The 16,799-nt window shown below is 34.0% G+C and overlaps 1 long non-coding RNA gene across 1 annotated transcript; it reads right to left on the reverse strand.

Moving 5' to 3' along the window:
- Positions 1 to 9,782: 9,782 nt before the first annotated feature.
- Positions 9,783 to 16,399, reverse strand: LOC149805261 (uncharacterized). Its single transcript, XR_016418423.1, has 2 exons — positions 16,071 to 16,399; positions 9,783 to 10,107 (listed from the first exon to the last, which is right to left on the reverse strand). It is a non-coding gene; the product is annotated as an uncharacterized LOC149805261 (long non-coding RNA).
- Between the last annotated feature and the right edge of the window lie 400 nt (positions 16,400 to 16,799).

A 16,799-nucleotide genomic window follows, 5' to 3' on the forward strand; every position in this document is an offset into this window, starting at 1 on the left:
TTGATGTTCGAAAACAAGAAACATTACTGTAAACTGACGATACCAATTTCTTTCATTTAGGGGATTACAAATAGTTGACAGCTGCAACTGTATGTATGTTTCTGTTTACATTCCATGATAGACTGACGATTTCGGTCTGTTTGCTTACATTATTGTATATGTATGGACCTATAAATTCTAGTCATATTAGGTATCCATATTATTCATGACATGCTGGGCAATATATACAATATTCATTCCCTTGCTAGGGTCAACGTGGCTCATCAATTTCGAGAATACACCAGGTGTATAGTTTTTTCTTTCTGACAAGATGTCTTTACTGGCAAGTTCAAAGACTTAATTTGCTACCAGATATCAACATGTCGTAAAGGGACGAGACAGTATATATAAATGGGTAATAAAAGGGTAATTTATTCTTGCAAGAGTGAAGCAAAACATTTATCTTTAAGATCGCATTAATGTATGTGCCACACTAAGCATTGTTCACATTGATCTATATTTACTTGTGTGAGTTTAGTTTGTTAAAATATTTAAAACACTACATAATATATCACGCTGTTTATGTTCAAGTACAGTAAAATCAGTTGTGATCATGTAGATATTATGTTACATTAACACAAGTTTTATTTCTATATTGAACATTTTATGGATATGTTCAGCCCTTTATGTGCTATATTTTAACCTGGAAAAAATTGGTTTAGAAAGTTTCCAAATAATGTGTCGGTATAAAACGCTGTGCGCTAAGTGCTGGACTTGCGACAAAAATGGTGCAGATTAGAGTCCTACAATCCGATCAGCCCAGGTCGGCTTCAGCGGTGTTTTCTTTAGCAAGGTTCTTTGCTTCAATTATCTCTGGACTGATTAAACCATCTTGTGTTGTTGAGCCGTAAGAAACTAAATCACACATGGTGTAAAGTATGTGTTCGTCTATTTAGTTTGCATCTCTCTCTCTCCCTCTCTCACACACACACGCACGCACACACATTCTCGTTTTCAAGGAGGAAATATATTTATTTTTGATTTTTTATAATAAAAAAATGGAAACCAACGATAAGAATGAACCCGTTTTTGTACAGACCGTACTAAGGTTCCGTTTACCAGGATGATAACTAGTTTCTTTGCAACAGCGATGTAAAGTTTATTCAAATGAGATTTAACAAAATAAATGTTAGTGATATGAAAGCATGTTGGAAAGCAATTTAGATCCAATACTTTATAACTGACCCTAAATCATGTTTCACACATTTCCTCATATATCAACGTACTTCAAACTGCATGTAGTACCTGCTAAACTATATATCTCCGTAAAAACCCTATTTCATCTGTTTGTGCTTCTGAATGTTTAACTGCACAATATAAACACCATTACAGGAGAAAATTTATAATCTTTGCGCATAATGGAGCTGAGTAAACATGATAATTATATCCCTGTTGTAAAATTTACAATTCAGGTTGTATTTATATGAGCGATTCGAAGTATTGTAGGTGTAATTTACTGTCTCTTAGTTGAAAGTGAGTTGAGGTGGCGAGGCTTTGGATTTTGGATCCAAGCATGACTTTGAAAACCGTTTATCAGGTTGTTATCTATGGCATGTACAAATATAAAAAGGATGATAAATAACGTCGATCAACTGGGATGAACAATGAAATTGGACCGCGCCCTGCAGACGAAGGAGTTTCTTTGAACAAAATCTTGTCATATCATCCTTTTCCCCCACCCTCTCTGTCTCCTCTCTCTCACTCTCTCTCTCTCTCTCTCTCTCTCTCTCCACTATTTAGTGACTAATTTGAACAATCCTTGTCTTGTGAACTATATATATATATATATATATATATATATATATATATATATATATATATATATATATATATATATATATATATATATACTAAAGAAGTCCTTCCCACTCTCGCGAAAATGATTTAGAATTATCGGCGTTGGCGGCATGGTCTCTTAGAATGCTGAGTATGCTGTCCTGAAAGATGTTTCTTTTAAATGTTATACAAATTGTGATCAATGAATTATCAATTTCATTCACAAGAAAGAGCGACATTAAATATTAGTTTTGTTTAGATCCTTTCAAGAAAACATTTTATTGACCCTGATTAGATCATGTATTTACAAATTTCTCACAGTGAAATAAGTAACTTTATACAGCAAATCGTTTCATAATACCTTATGGAAACGTCATATGTGCAACATCGTTTAGCAATACCTTCGGTAACGTCATATGTGCAGCATCGTTTGACAATACCTTGGGGGAACATCATGTGTGCAAAAAACCTAGCGTTTGCTTCGGTTTTATAATTTTGTTCATTCACAAAGGCGTGTATTTTGAGTGTAAACAGCTCTTGAACAAGTTACTTGCAGTTCTTTAGAAAGAACATACTATTATAAGTACAAGGCAATAGTTGTATGAGGAATTACCTCATTATCTGAATGACAGTGTGAAAGTGTCGAGAAGTAGTGTCAAAACTTAAATCCTTTCAACTCAAAAGAACTGATAAGGTTGAGACCGTACCTCAGCTATTTTATAGTACATGTAAATACGAGGATGAAATACCGAAGGGACATCGGTTAATCAATTGCTTGATAGAAACATGATTTTACATTTCTGTTCAAGACCTTGAGAAATCTAGTTTGTAGCCTTCTCAAAGTTATTTATCTGTTGAAGCCTATACATAGCTGAATTAGTCTACATGACAAGAAAAAATATATAATTGTAGCTATAAATTAAATTGCATTTTCAGTGAGGATGATAAGGTGTATAGGAAGATAGCTATTTTACTGAAAACAAAACTCATACCCCTTAACTGAGTGCAAATTGAAACAGTAGTACTAACATAACGTGCAATAATTAATTACTTGCACGGAAACATTACAACATTTTTATCCCATAATACTACAATATTTTTATATCCAATAATACTACAATATTTCTATATCCTGTCACTCGTAAGATTTACCCTAGTGACAGACTGGCCACAGAAAATATCTCTATTCATTTGGAGTTTATTTCGAATTACTTCTTCAAAACATGGATTGAATTAATCATGAAAGGAAATTCTAGCCGGTTAACGTATAATTATTGGTAAAATCTTCTAATGCTATTGTAAAGTACACAAAACAATTTATTTGCGTCTTTACTGCTTTATCAGGAGTGAGATTGTGGCAATTAATTCAACGTCAGTCAATATCCAAGTGTATTCTTTCCACCAAAATCATTGTTTAAATAGGAAAGTCCGACAGCGTCCTGTGAAAATCAAATTTATATTACGTGATGATAGCCAACAATTTTTCGAGTAACGCTATAATAATTTATTTATTCTGTTAGTATAACTCATTACTATTTCAGATGCAACTCATTTATTATAGCAACTGATTATACTGTTTATGCAGTTGTAAGGAACCTGAGTAAAACAAAACAAGAAAGACAAAACAGCAGATACAACTATTAATGAACTGCTTCTTGTGTAAAGTTTAACGGCAAAATATAGAATTACCAAAGCAATTCACCTTAGAGTGATCTTGAAAAAATATAACTGTTTATCAACCTTTTGAACACTTTTTTTTATACGTTTGATAAACATAAACACATTAGTTTCATAAGCTTGCTACATTGCGTTCACACTGCATTTTCACCACTGCAAATGTTTTTCATTTTTATAAACAAAACTAATTCGCAAGAAAATGTCATCAATTTGAGAAGAAAAAAACAAAAAAAAAACCAACAAAATATTTGATTATTTTGTCAGTGCACTTTGAGACAAACTTTAATGCACACTACCGACTTTGATTGATCTCTTCTAAAAGGCTGTTTTACGTCAGATGATTATCAAGCTTTAATATGGACTCAGAACAATACCGTCATTCAACGGCGGTCTGAAAATACATTCGTGGATGAATAATGGTAATGATTGTTGAATATAGATAAGGACGGGTAAATGTAGGTAACGATGGATGAATATAGGTCAAGATTGATGAATATAGGTAACAATGGATGAATATAGGTAACGACGATTCAGTTGATAAAAAAGAAAACAAAATGGATCATTTTGTAACACCGTACTGAATATTTAAATGCAAAAATCTCAAAAGATGATGAACATGTAATCTGATGTTCAATATTTACATGATTTTCAAGAGTTCTTCCAGTCAAACGTTTGAATAAAACAGGGTTAGGACAAACTCATAATTTGCTGCAAAATGTCAATCACAGTTTCATTGATGAATAGTTCACGTTATCCAACGTTTTCAAAAGCCAACCCAGGTTCTACTTCAATGTTTCCGCACTATTGCTCAACTGCAATGCTACTTTATCCATTTTGTTTGCCTCCCCACCTGCAGATGCTTATTTAGTATTTGAAAATGACGTGAGTCAAGATGACTGTATATCTTCTTCTGACACGCAATTGCTTTAAGTCTCACCCATGTCATGCGCAGTCAGCGAAGCATAGTGTTTACTGTTTAGGCTTAAGAGGTGTGAAACAAATTCAGCGTGCGATGTGGACGTTTAATAACTTGAAGGATTGTGAAGGGTCCATTCATAGACAATATGAATAGTTCCATTTCAAGAAAGCCCTGCAGGAATCATTGTTACAAGATCCTAGGTTTTTTATACGTCATTTTGAAACGAGATATATAGCTTTTTGGTAGTGGTCATCATCTTGGCAACATAACATAGTGTACATCTAAGCCATGTTAAGTACTTATATGAAGCGATGACATTGGCAGACGAAACATAGAAGATTATTCGTGCATTTTTCTGTATGATGCAGATTCGTAGATTTCTAATTAGAACGATGTCTTATTCATCTTCAGTCTTCAGGACTGACCAAGGATATATTTTGAAATAATGACTTATTGTCAAAACTTTTACTGTCGTCGACAACATGGCTTGATCAACCATCAGCCATTTGTAAGCAATCAAGGCCTTTCTACTAAATCCACAAATTAGCTGGGATTGCAACAGTTACATGAATTATTTTAACAAAACTATATTATATTATTAGCCGAGAGTCATATGTAAGAATTATCTGACATAAGTGTTTATAGTTTTAATTCCTTTACGCTTCACAGAACCATCAAGAAGTATTTTTCTGAAAAGGACTTTGTGGGTAGGCTGGTGATGGGCCTAATCGCATATTATTGGTGATCAATTTGAGATAATTTAGAATTTCCTTACATTGATTCACATTATATCAGTTTGTAAGCTTTGTCACATAATTGTTCTATATTTATTGTTTACGTGTATTTTGGAATAAAATGTACTCAGGTTTCTTTTCTGCGTACACCGTAACCCGAGGCTGCTTTTTTATATTTATATCGTACATTATTTCGATGTAGTGAGTTCGGCTCACTCCACGCTGCACGAGCAAAGTGCTTAAGATTCGAAAACCGATACACATTGATCGAACAGGCGGTGCCTTGCAACACACTTGACACCGCAATATCTCTAAATTGTCTTTTCCGATTTGTATTATAGGATAGAATTGTTTTGTTTTATTGTTGAAATAATTATTGTGCATTTTGAATAGTTCCGAACTATCTAAAGCAATGTTAGATTGACTATAGTCTGTTTTGAAGTTTGCCAGTGAATAACTGAACAGAAGAATATTATGCTCATTAATGTTACATGTATTAAAGGACGAGATAATGTTACTTCAAGTTCTTTGAGATTCTGTCAGACGCAGATTCACATACGAACTTGATGACTGTGATAATCTTGTATATTAGTCCTGATGAAATAATTTACAGTAAAACAATTAACTCCAAGTACGCGTATGTCATTGACATTACGGTGTCGCGTGTACTACGCTGCTTTTATCCATTATATTTTCTGCTGTTGGGGCAGGCCTCATTTGACGGTGATTGGAGATGATGTGCGTGTCCGAGTCTATTCAATTTGTTTGAGCTGCCTGCGTTGGGCAGTGATGCAGCTGTAGAGCTGTTGATGCTGCTCGTCTTATGTGTCTGAACTGTGCTGTCTGCGATGTGATGAAGCTGTTTTAAAAACCATTGTTTAACTTATTGTTGGATGTGTGGGTTAAGCAGCTGTGGAGCTGTTTATGCTGTCTGTTAGATGTGGAACTATGCATTGGAGGGGTGGTATCATCCTTGGTGCTGGCTTGGATGTTGAGTAGTGGTTCTGTGTGATTTGGTATGTACATGGTGTGCTGATTTCGGTGGCGACGCTGGCTTGGAGGAAGAGAATGATTATCTCGTATTGAGGAACCAGTGCAAAAGGGTCCTAATGGATCGTTAGGCAGGCTTGTAGGAGCGGATCATTCGTGGTGGCTCCTTGACCATCCGACAGCGGTGGGACTGAAGATACCTTGTGGGTGTCATCTAGACGCCACAAATTATTTCCCACCTTTGGGTTATTTAACGGTGTCGCTATTCTTGCAGAAACAAAATCATCGCAATTAGAGCAGAAATACCATTATCATTGCTATTTGAACCTACATCATTGTCACTATTTCAGTGAAAACTTGTCGTTGTCTATATGAAATAATTTGTCACTATTTGAGGGAAATCATATCATTGAGTGATTTATTATTGTCTCTTTTTTGCGTTCAGTTTGTGTTTAATATCATTCATTATTAGATCAGTTAATAAAAAACCATTACATTTCGTTCCAGTTAAGGACCGTATATTTTTTTCTTTATATCAGTTATTTAACCGGCTGCGCATCATTGTGATAAAATTCCAGTGAATTTATGCGCATGAGTTTGGTATAGGATGTTCTATCGTTACCCATATATAAGTAAATTCTTATTTTCGTTATCATTCTTAAAGTCTTCATTGCAATAATCTAACCTCAACCCGGTTAATCTTGTATCAATGTTAAAATTCTCATATTAGTATATATGTATTTATTTTGTAGGCTATGTAGTACCATGGGGATAAGGTCAACAAAAATTTACATATTGTACAATTAGACTATTGAAATTATTGAAATGGAGGATGTTGCGTCTGGTAACCGTTATTAGCCTAATTTTGGTGAATTTAATACTCCAACGTCTACCATACCAAAGTTTTTCCAGCACAAAACAACAGCTCACTTACCATTATATGGTTATCACATTGAAAGATTTGAAATTGCACGTGCGACGAAAGACCCGGTTAGTAAGTTAGTAAAAATGATTTTCTGATACTGCACGATTTGTTAATTTAAGACATTAGAGGTGAACGGAAAGTGAATTATGTAATTGGCTGTAAACCTTTATTTGCTAGAACTTACTCAATCACTATAGTTTTCATGTATATTTGATTTGATTTATATTTGACTTAATTTAATTATTTGCTTCTTAATTTTAAATTTCTATATTCCATTATATGTTATAGTAAGGTCATTTTGTTTACTGGAATTTAACATTTTCCAGAAATTAGTTTAACCTGACTGTTTTGTCGCAAAAACCTAAAAATAGAACTCTGTATCTAAAAGCTGACCTAGTTCTTGACCTGAAAATCAAGTAAACAACTTTTTTTTATTCATTCGTAATATGTGATTGATAAGAGTGAAATCGAGGCTGACTGGGAGTACGTGATGTTAAGCATTTGAAACTTCAATCTGCTTCAAGAAAGTGATCACGTGACCCTCATACAGGTACCCATTTTGCGTCTTATATAAACTGTATTATAGTTTTCTTGAAATGAACCAGCTAGTTGGGCTCTTTACCTTTGACACTTAAAGGTTTATTTCTCTGTTGTAACCAGTTGGAGTTACATTTTAATTTCTCTTCAGATTATTTGGATTCTAAGATATTAATTCTTTTCCCTGGGATTATTAAATACTCATACAGAATTCTTAGACAAAGACATTTATTGAAATTGTATTCGGAATTCAAACACCGGATTATTTTCTGTGGTTCAACAAAGAACTGTTGACACTTCAGTGCTATACAGGCTGCAGTATACGTCATCGCCTTCCGTTTTGGATTTTCATCGGGACAAGAACTGAAAGTCATTAGAACATTTTATTATTAAGACTAATACTGTATAATTTCTTGTTTTGTTTTTGGATTTTGTTCTTGAAACCGTAAGTTCTTTTTCTCATTTTAACCTTGTTTTTCTAGGGAAATAATTTAGTTGTTAAATTTTACAAATTTTGTTGTCTTGACTCGGTTCTTCTTGCGTTTATTATGAGCCTAAACGTAACAAAGAAAATTGGGTTGCTCGTCCTTGGATATATAATATTTAACTAAATATTTCGGAAAACTTTTTTTTAAAATTTGAATTACCCATATTTTTTACATTTGTTTAAATCCCATGTACTTGTTTTTACAATTTTGAAATTTTTGGTGAAATCAACAGCTTTTAATAAAGAAATCAAAAATGGAAATCTTTCTTTCAAGTCGAATCCAGAAACAAACATTTTGAACAAAGATGAATTGATTCAACTTGCCAGAAAATATGATCTTTCTGAGTCAAAAACTTCCTTAACGTAGCAAGAAATAAAACATATTTTGGTGCAGTATTTGGTAGATAAGAATGTTTTGGATAAACGTGCTTTGGTTTGTGTCAGACTCTGACATACAAGTAAAGGAATTACAGTTAAAATACAAGATGGAATTGGAGTTGAGAAAGCTGAAACTTCAGAAAGATAAAGAAGAAAAGCAAACGCAGTTGAAGTTGCAACTGAAGACAGAGAATGAACAAATGAAATTGGAGAAAGGAAAAGAACAAAGTACAGACGAAAAACAAAACCAAAACCCACAAAAAGCAGTTACAATTTGAAAAAGAGGAGAGAGACAGAAAAGAAAGAAACACGCAAAAGCAAATGCATAAAGAAGAAACATAAATAGAAAGACAAATGCAGTTACAAAAAGAGCAAATGCATTTGCAATTGGAAACGGAGAAGGGTGAAAGGGAATTTCAAATTCGGATAAAAGAAATGGACTACTTAAAATACAAGTTTAAGTTTTGATGTTGCAGAGAATATTAGGTATGTGGCCCCTTTCAGAGAAAGAGTAGACAAATATTTTACCCGTTTTGAAAAAATTGTTGTAAATTTGAAGTATCCAAGAGCATTGTATTCATTTATTACAATGTGTACTTATTGGTAAGGCTAGTGATATTTACCATTCGCTGTTCGTTCACCAAATTGGTGACTATGATCACGGTTAAGGAATGATTCTTATGAAAGTCTCAAACAACTTGTAATACTTGAAGATTTCAAGAACTGTGTCATTGGTGACTTATCTTGACGAGCATAATAAGATCGAGACCTTGGAAAATGCTGCTCGTGCTGATGATGAGTATTCTTTGAATCATAAAGTTCCTTTTATAAATAAGACTAACATTCAACAGTCTTCTGTCAGAAAAGTATTTAGCCTACTACAAGCCCTTCTAAGTCTCAAATTGTCACAACTTCTAAACATCAAGCTTCAGATAAGCTTGATCAAAGATCCTTGTCTCTTCCTATGTGTACCTATTACAAGAAGAAGGACACGCTAATTCTGATTACTTCAAATAAAAAAATAGGCATCAGAATTAAGATAGACGTATTCCAAATGCTGTTATTTCTAAGAGATCAAGGTCACGGTCAGGTATTGAAAGTAATACATATGTTGTGTCTAATAAACCCAGGCTGATTTTATTATGGAGAATTATTTTAACGTCTCCCTCTTAGTAAGAAGGGTGGTGCATTGGATTTAGCTGGCATTTATCCTAGAGGATGACCTCCTCGATAGTATAGCCCAGTGGGAGTGGAGAAATAAAATTTCAATAGAGAACTGAGGACGAATATTGGGAAGAAATAATGCAATAAGAACCCACGTACAAAAGAAGAATAACAAATTTAATCTAAACAATTTAATAGCGGCAATTCCAATTCAATCTAAATTATGTAAAGAGAATTTAATAACAGTGTCTAATTTGGATATATTTTATCATAAAAATGAGTGGTGAAAAGAGCCCAATGTCCACGACTTATAGCATCACCTGTCTCCCTTGACAGTGTATCAACGTCTTCCTGTTTCCTCGAGCCTTCCTATTCTCTACGTTTCACCCCTTTCTGGATTTTCTAGTCCTTTCTTCTGAACTCATCCCTTTTTTCGGACTTCCGTCTTCTAACTGTCTCGTCTTACCCCAGAAAGTTGTTCCTTAAAGGACAAAATTACCCCTAAGTCTCTGTATGTACCACTTTCTAGATGTACATAAAAGTCCCTCACTTACGTTACTCAGAAGCATACTAGCTATCCACACTGCATAAATTCTGAGCTAATTCGATAGAACAGCACCCTTGCTTCACAGCGACAGGCCATAATTAACACGTTAGCAGTATATCAAACGTTACCGTATCAATTTACCTTCGCTGCCAAATATTGCATAAAATTCACAAAATTCTAGCTCACAGCAATCCCTAACCTACACGATTATTTAAACATTACAAGCTGAGATATAAATATGCGGTTATCGTTAACTCACGGTAATCATTATTGTTCTAGCAGACAAAGGAAATTATTTCATACAACCCTCCCTGAAATTCTTCACATATGAAAACTTGGATAGCAAGCAATCGTCAATTCTATCAGTGAACTAGTAACTGTAAAATTAAAGTGATACATTGCATAACAACTCTAGCATTATTAGATTTCCATGAAATTGAATAAACCATACATAAAATGAATCATAGTCATATCAAACACATTTGTATTAAACAAACAATCAAACATAGAAGATTACGAGGAAATTAAAATCGCGTACCTAAATGTTGTTCTCCTTCAGAAATTGTGCGCCCTAGTACTAAACACTGTCTTTCCGATCCTTACAAGACAGCCACCTGGTCCCCTTTTCTTGTTTAACGAGAAAAGGACTGTTTTTTTGGGCGTCATCGGAGCCGCTTCTTCTCAGGAAGTTTAAGCTTAAGACTAAAGAATTTTGACTAAAGTCGATACTCTACATTCACGTTATTTTCAAAGTGTACGCCTTAAATTGCTCTGCCCATCCCTAAGCAGCGGTCTCTGAATGTTTACCAAGATATTCATTTTGTCCGTCAGATCTCATACAGCATATAATTTGTGAAGTATGGGCATAGCATTTTCCCATTGAAAATGATAATTTGACATGGTGTCCTATCAAGCGGTGATGGCTGGTAGCTCAAATGTCTACTTTTTCAGGACAGCGAAGCAATGCCGTGGTCAATTTCACTGAGTCATAAATTCTAGCCTTTCAAGTTTTAACACTGAGATGGGAGGATAAAAGAAGTAAGGTCGAAGTGACCCTTCACAAAGACATTCCTGGCTTAAATGTGATAAAATGTTAATGCTCAACGCATTCAACTTTAATGTTCAATATAATTCGAAATTCCACACTTTACAATTATGAACCATTTATGTCGAAGGGTTCTATATCACTCTTGGATGATCCGGCCAATCCTATCCCTATTAAAATTTTAAGGGATACAGGAGCTTCTCTGGGTCTTTTATTGTCAGATACTTTACCTTTTTCTGAGAAGTCTTCTAACGAAAGTGTTCTTATTGAGGGACTAGTGTGCGGCTTTGTTAATGTTCCTCTCAATGTGTAAATTTGTCATCCAACGTAGTATCAGGACCCATGACGGTCGGAAAAGTGTACGTTTTACCCGTTGAGGGCATTCATTTATTACTAGGCATCGACCTAGCTGGATATTAGGTTGTGGTTAATCCACTTTTAACTGAAAAGCCATGTCTGGGTCAGAACGTCTATCCAATTGAAAAGGAATTCTCTCATTTATGCCCAGTTTGTGCAGTTACCAGAGCTATGGCAAAGAAAGCTCGTGAAAATGGTGTTGATAAGGAAAGTATTCCTGTAGCTGACACACGTATTTATCAGGCTTTTCATGAGGTCACTTTCATTTCCTCTTTGGATCAATCCAAAGGTATTGATCACAGTGATCCTCTTTTAACTACTCATTATCTTTATTCTAGTCAGGGTGACAAACGAGAATCACTTGTTCTCGAACAGGAGAAAGATCCTGAGATCTCCTATTTGTTTCAAAGAGCCATTATTGAACCTGAAGCCACTGAAGTACCTGTCTGTTAGACAGACACGTTTCTCATCAAAATTATTGAATAATAAAAATTAAAAACAAACTAGCTGCAGGAAATATACAAAACATGTGTATGGTACAGATTTTGTATTAAAACCAAAATTAAATTTCATGTGCAGTAAGAATAAAAAAGGCTTTTACAAACACTTGGCTACGGTAACGTATGATTGCAACAAGGTTAATGCAATAACGATGTGTGTCAACAAATAGTACAGTAGCGCAGAAAAAATAATTGTTTTAAAACTGGAATTCTAGGCAATATCGTATGAAAATAGAACACATCATTTGACATGTAATGTGATAGAAGACCAGTTTCATTTTGTGGTAGAATATCAGTGCTACATGGAATACAGTATCCACATATGGCAAAATTTATTCATCTCCTTTGAAGTAGTTTTGGCAATATTATTTTTAAATTTTTCAAACTTGTACAATGAATTATTAATGTCTACACCAGTCTTTCAATGAATGTATTAAACGTATAATAAAAAGTATGCTTTCTTAAACAACCACATTCAACTCCTATATAAAATGATGATTAGATATTTGTTACATTTGTTGTTTTAACTGTTTCAATTGCTGGTGTTGTACTCATTTTTTCTTTTTCTTTTAAATGTTATTGCTTGTAAACTGTCATTCTTTCTTTATATTTTGGCATTTTCCATATTGCTTCTTAGTTTCTCCATTTCCAATAATTAACGTTCAAAAATCATAATAATTCATATTTTGATACGTACATCTAGTTTAAATCATGACTAATACTGCTACATTCTCAATATTCTCAATTACATTTTTTGATGAAGTTATTGATTTATATTGCATGTTGTTCAATATGTATATACAAATATTTCATATTGTATTAATTAATATATTATATTGATTAGTTTGTGAAATGCCCAAGGGTTGATATGCATCAAAAAGTCTTCTCATCAAATCGATTGGATTCGTGAAAACAATAAGCACATAATTGACTAATCACGTGCCTATTCATTAGTCTACGCACCAACAGGATCAGAAAGAAAACGCCACGCATCCTCCCTTCATGTCCCAGTGCTGCTTTTACTCGACCAAATGTATGCTATTTGTCACCAACTAAGTTTCCATCGTGCTAGAAGTGATTAATTTTGAAACAAATACGGGTACATAAGAATTAACAAAAGTGTGTTTCATTACAATGCTTCTTGAGATAAGTCTTAAGTTAGAAAATTCAGTATACTAATTAAATATTAGTTTGGACTGATAGATACGTGATTACTAATATAGATGAAATATTACGTATTCATTAATTGTCACGAATCTTCCCATATGAAAAACTATGTGAAATCTCAACAAACATACAAATTGTTAACATTAATCCTTTTCTAGTTTTATTTTGTTTAAAAAGCGTGTTGTAAAGTCTTCGAGCGTGATTGCAAATCCGTTGAGCGAAACAAGGACATTAATTAGCTACATGTTCAAAAGGCAAGGCACACCAGATACAATCAGTCAGGCAGATAATCTTTTGAAACCTCCCTGTGTTACTCTTAAGGCTTTGACACACATACGTCATTTAACTGTTTGTCTTTATTCATTCAGTGAGGTTTATGTGTCCATTTACAGGAAATAGTTGCACCCGAGGGAAATAACATATGTCGATATTGATTCATTTAGTTGTCTTCGATACATCATTATTACCAATTGACTAATAAATTCAGTAGAGGCATTAAAGTGATATTGCTATGAATCTGGAATGAAAGTCACCTTAAGAAAAGACCTGGAACCAGTTAGGGATGATGCTATTGTTTCGTCTTTTATAGCAAGTAAACCATTGATTTTACCTTTTCACGTAAGACAACATTTTAACTAGAACCACCAATGTAATCTATCGGGTCTTTGTTCATAATATTCCTGGAATACATGTTTTCTAGTGTAAAAGACCTTGGAAATTTGGAGCATACATTCGTAACCTTGACAGTTGTTGTGCTCTGTCCTCGAAGAGTTTTGTTGTACTAATTTCCATGTAAGGAAGTTTACCGGTATTCGGATTAAAGTGCGATCGCATATTTATTCTTCGTACCCATCCAGCACCATTTTGTACACACACACACACACACACACACACACACACAAAATCACTCTCTCTCTCCCTCTCCCTCATGCAGATTTGTGTATTAATTTATTAGAAGTTTAGAATATTTCCTATTTCAGTAATACTTTTAATGAGATATGTATGCGAGAAGATCGCAATAAAGTTAAATCCATACGATTTGATCATTCATGTTAATTGACTCACTTAAACTGATTTACAAAATTCCTATCAATATTTTCGTGACTTCGATAACAAGAGAAGTAATATTTTAACAAATTACATCAATTGTTTGGTTGTTACAAAGACTTCTTTATGAATGTGCAGCTGGGTTTACTAGCAGATGGAACGTTTATACCAAAAGTGTCACTATATCTTTGGTGCTTCAGAATGATGTAGAATAAAAGCATCGAATATGCCCTTTTAGGGCTTTAATGACGTAAATTTGACATTGAAATGTAAGAGTACAGTCAGAGGAACATTTTATTATAAGCACTTGGTGGAAACGTATTGACATTTTAATTGCATTGATGTCAATGTATACTCCAGTCCATATTAATTCATATCCAACAACTGTCAATGTATACTCCAGTCCATATTAATTCATATCCAACAACTGTCGATTACAATATTTTCAACGTACATCTCTATCCCAATGTTGATACGAATTGAAGATGATATGATAAATTACTTTCAAGCTAAAATATGTTATATTCTTCAAATAGATGGTACTTTGAATGCATGTTTCCTATATGACGGTCACTAGATTCAAAATATTGAAGTGGAACATTCTGGATACCGTTTAGTGATAAACGACACTATGGGTCCCTTCTGTGACGTACACAACTTCCAATACTTTCTTGCTGACAAGCAGGATTTGGGATTAATGTCTCAGTGACCTACACTATTCAAAATAATGTTAGTGACATTAAAGATTCCGGATATTTTCTTAATGACTAACAAGACACAAGGTACTTTCTTTAAGGTGCAAAACTCACAATACTTTCTTACGCAAAACAGATTTTGGAGACTGTCTTCTTGACGAACAAGATTTATGATACTTTCATGCGTACACGTTTTCGAATTCTTCTTTGAACTGTGCCAAGTTTCAGATATCATATTTCTTAGCAGCATACAAGATCTCAGAATATTTTGTTACTAATAAATTTCATTTTGCAATATTCATGCTAATCATCTAATCGTAAGTTTTTTCCTTTCGAATGAGCTACAATATTATAGAAAAGCAAGATACAAACATTATCCTAATGTGTTTTGCCAAGTTGTTCTGTCTCATGCCTTTATGCAACATACGCCATTCCTCTGATTTGGCTAAATTTATTTAAGTTCTATATCTAAATAGAGCCAAAATAAAAAATTAAAAATAAAAATATAACACAAACCTGCACAGTTCACTAAAACATTAAAAGACCAATAAAATGATATTTTCAAGGACTCCTTAATTTTTATTCAAGACGCGATCAAGGATGAAATTGTTTCAAACTAACGAGAATGCAGCAGCTTGTCGCCTCGTATTTCGCTTCGTATCAGATGACGGAAACAGACACAGTGAACACGTTACAGAAACATGCTTTACTTCAGCATCTAAAAGAAAATGTCGTTGCTCGATATTTACATTGATCAGATAAAACAAGGCACCGGGTTTAACAAACAATGCCATCTGATTCAAGCGTTTAGGTAAAGATTTTTCTGAATGAACAATCATTTAACCCTGTCAAACATACCAATCTTTCCAAGTTTTTCCAGAATTTTGTGATAAGGGTTTCAGCTGTTAATACAAGTTTGCTTTCTCTTTCTGTATTTTCGACATGTAACATATGGCTTGGTTTTTCATGCAAAGGGTCGATAATTGATGTTTACAGAAATCATAATCCACCTCTGTAGATAGAAGAGAGAGAGAGAGAGAGAGAGAGAGAGAGAGAGAGAGAGAGAGAGAGAATTTCAATATTTACCCAAACGATATGAGATATCGCTATTATGTCAATTACACCTAATAATCTGACGATGGACGGAAATATCCTCGTTGTTACTAAAACGTTTCATATCTCGTTTTGAATGTTCTGGGTCAAACATATTCAAGCCTTCTCGGCAAAAAGCTCAACAACAAAAATCAGACGTCCACATTTATGCAGTTACAGACACTCTCAATGGTAGGTAGCAAGAACCACTATTACCCGCTTATAAGTCGATTAAAACTGAAAATTGCAGACACCCAGATCTACCGTCGCATTATCCGTCGGTAGATTTGGATCTGCGTAGATTGTTAGGAGTAATCAGTAGAACAAACTGCATAATCTGATCAGCCGGCGCATCATGCGATAGCAGAACTAATGATTGACGTGTAAGCGAGTGCAGCCCTCCTTTTATTATTGATAACCAATAACATGCATCCTGTAAAACTATAGTGGATACAATATACGATACATTCATTCTTGACATGAGAATACTAGAATAAAAACGCCGTTATAATCGTCAGACATACACAATGAGTTGAAGTATAACAAAAATAGGTAAAGGCTCATGTCAAGAAATCTAATCATTTCGATGGAAAATAGTAGATGCCATTTGCTGTCATAAGTCAAAATTTTATTAGGACAGTGTTCTGTATTAAGATTTCTTAGCATAACCCCTTATGTCTAATAGTGATGTTTTTCCTTTACCATTTTTTTCAGAAATATTAA

The sequence above is a fragment of the Sinohyriopsis cumingii genome, chromosome 2 (assembly GCF_028554795.1).
Source record: "Sinohyriopsis cumingii isolate HCF-2022 chromosome 2, ASM2855479v2, whole genome shotgun sequence".
Classification (NCBI taxonomy): domain Eukaryota; kingdom Metazoa; phylum Mollusca; class Bivalvia; order Unionida; family Unionidae; genus Sinohyriopsis; species Sinohyriopsis cumingii.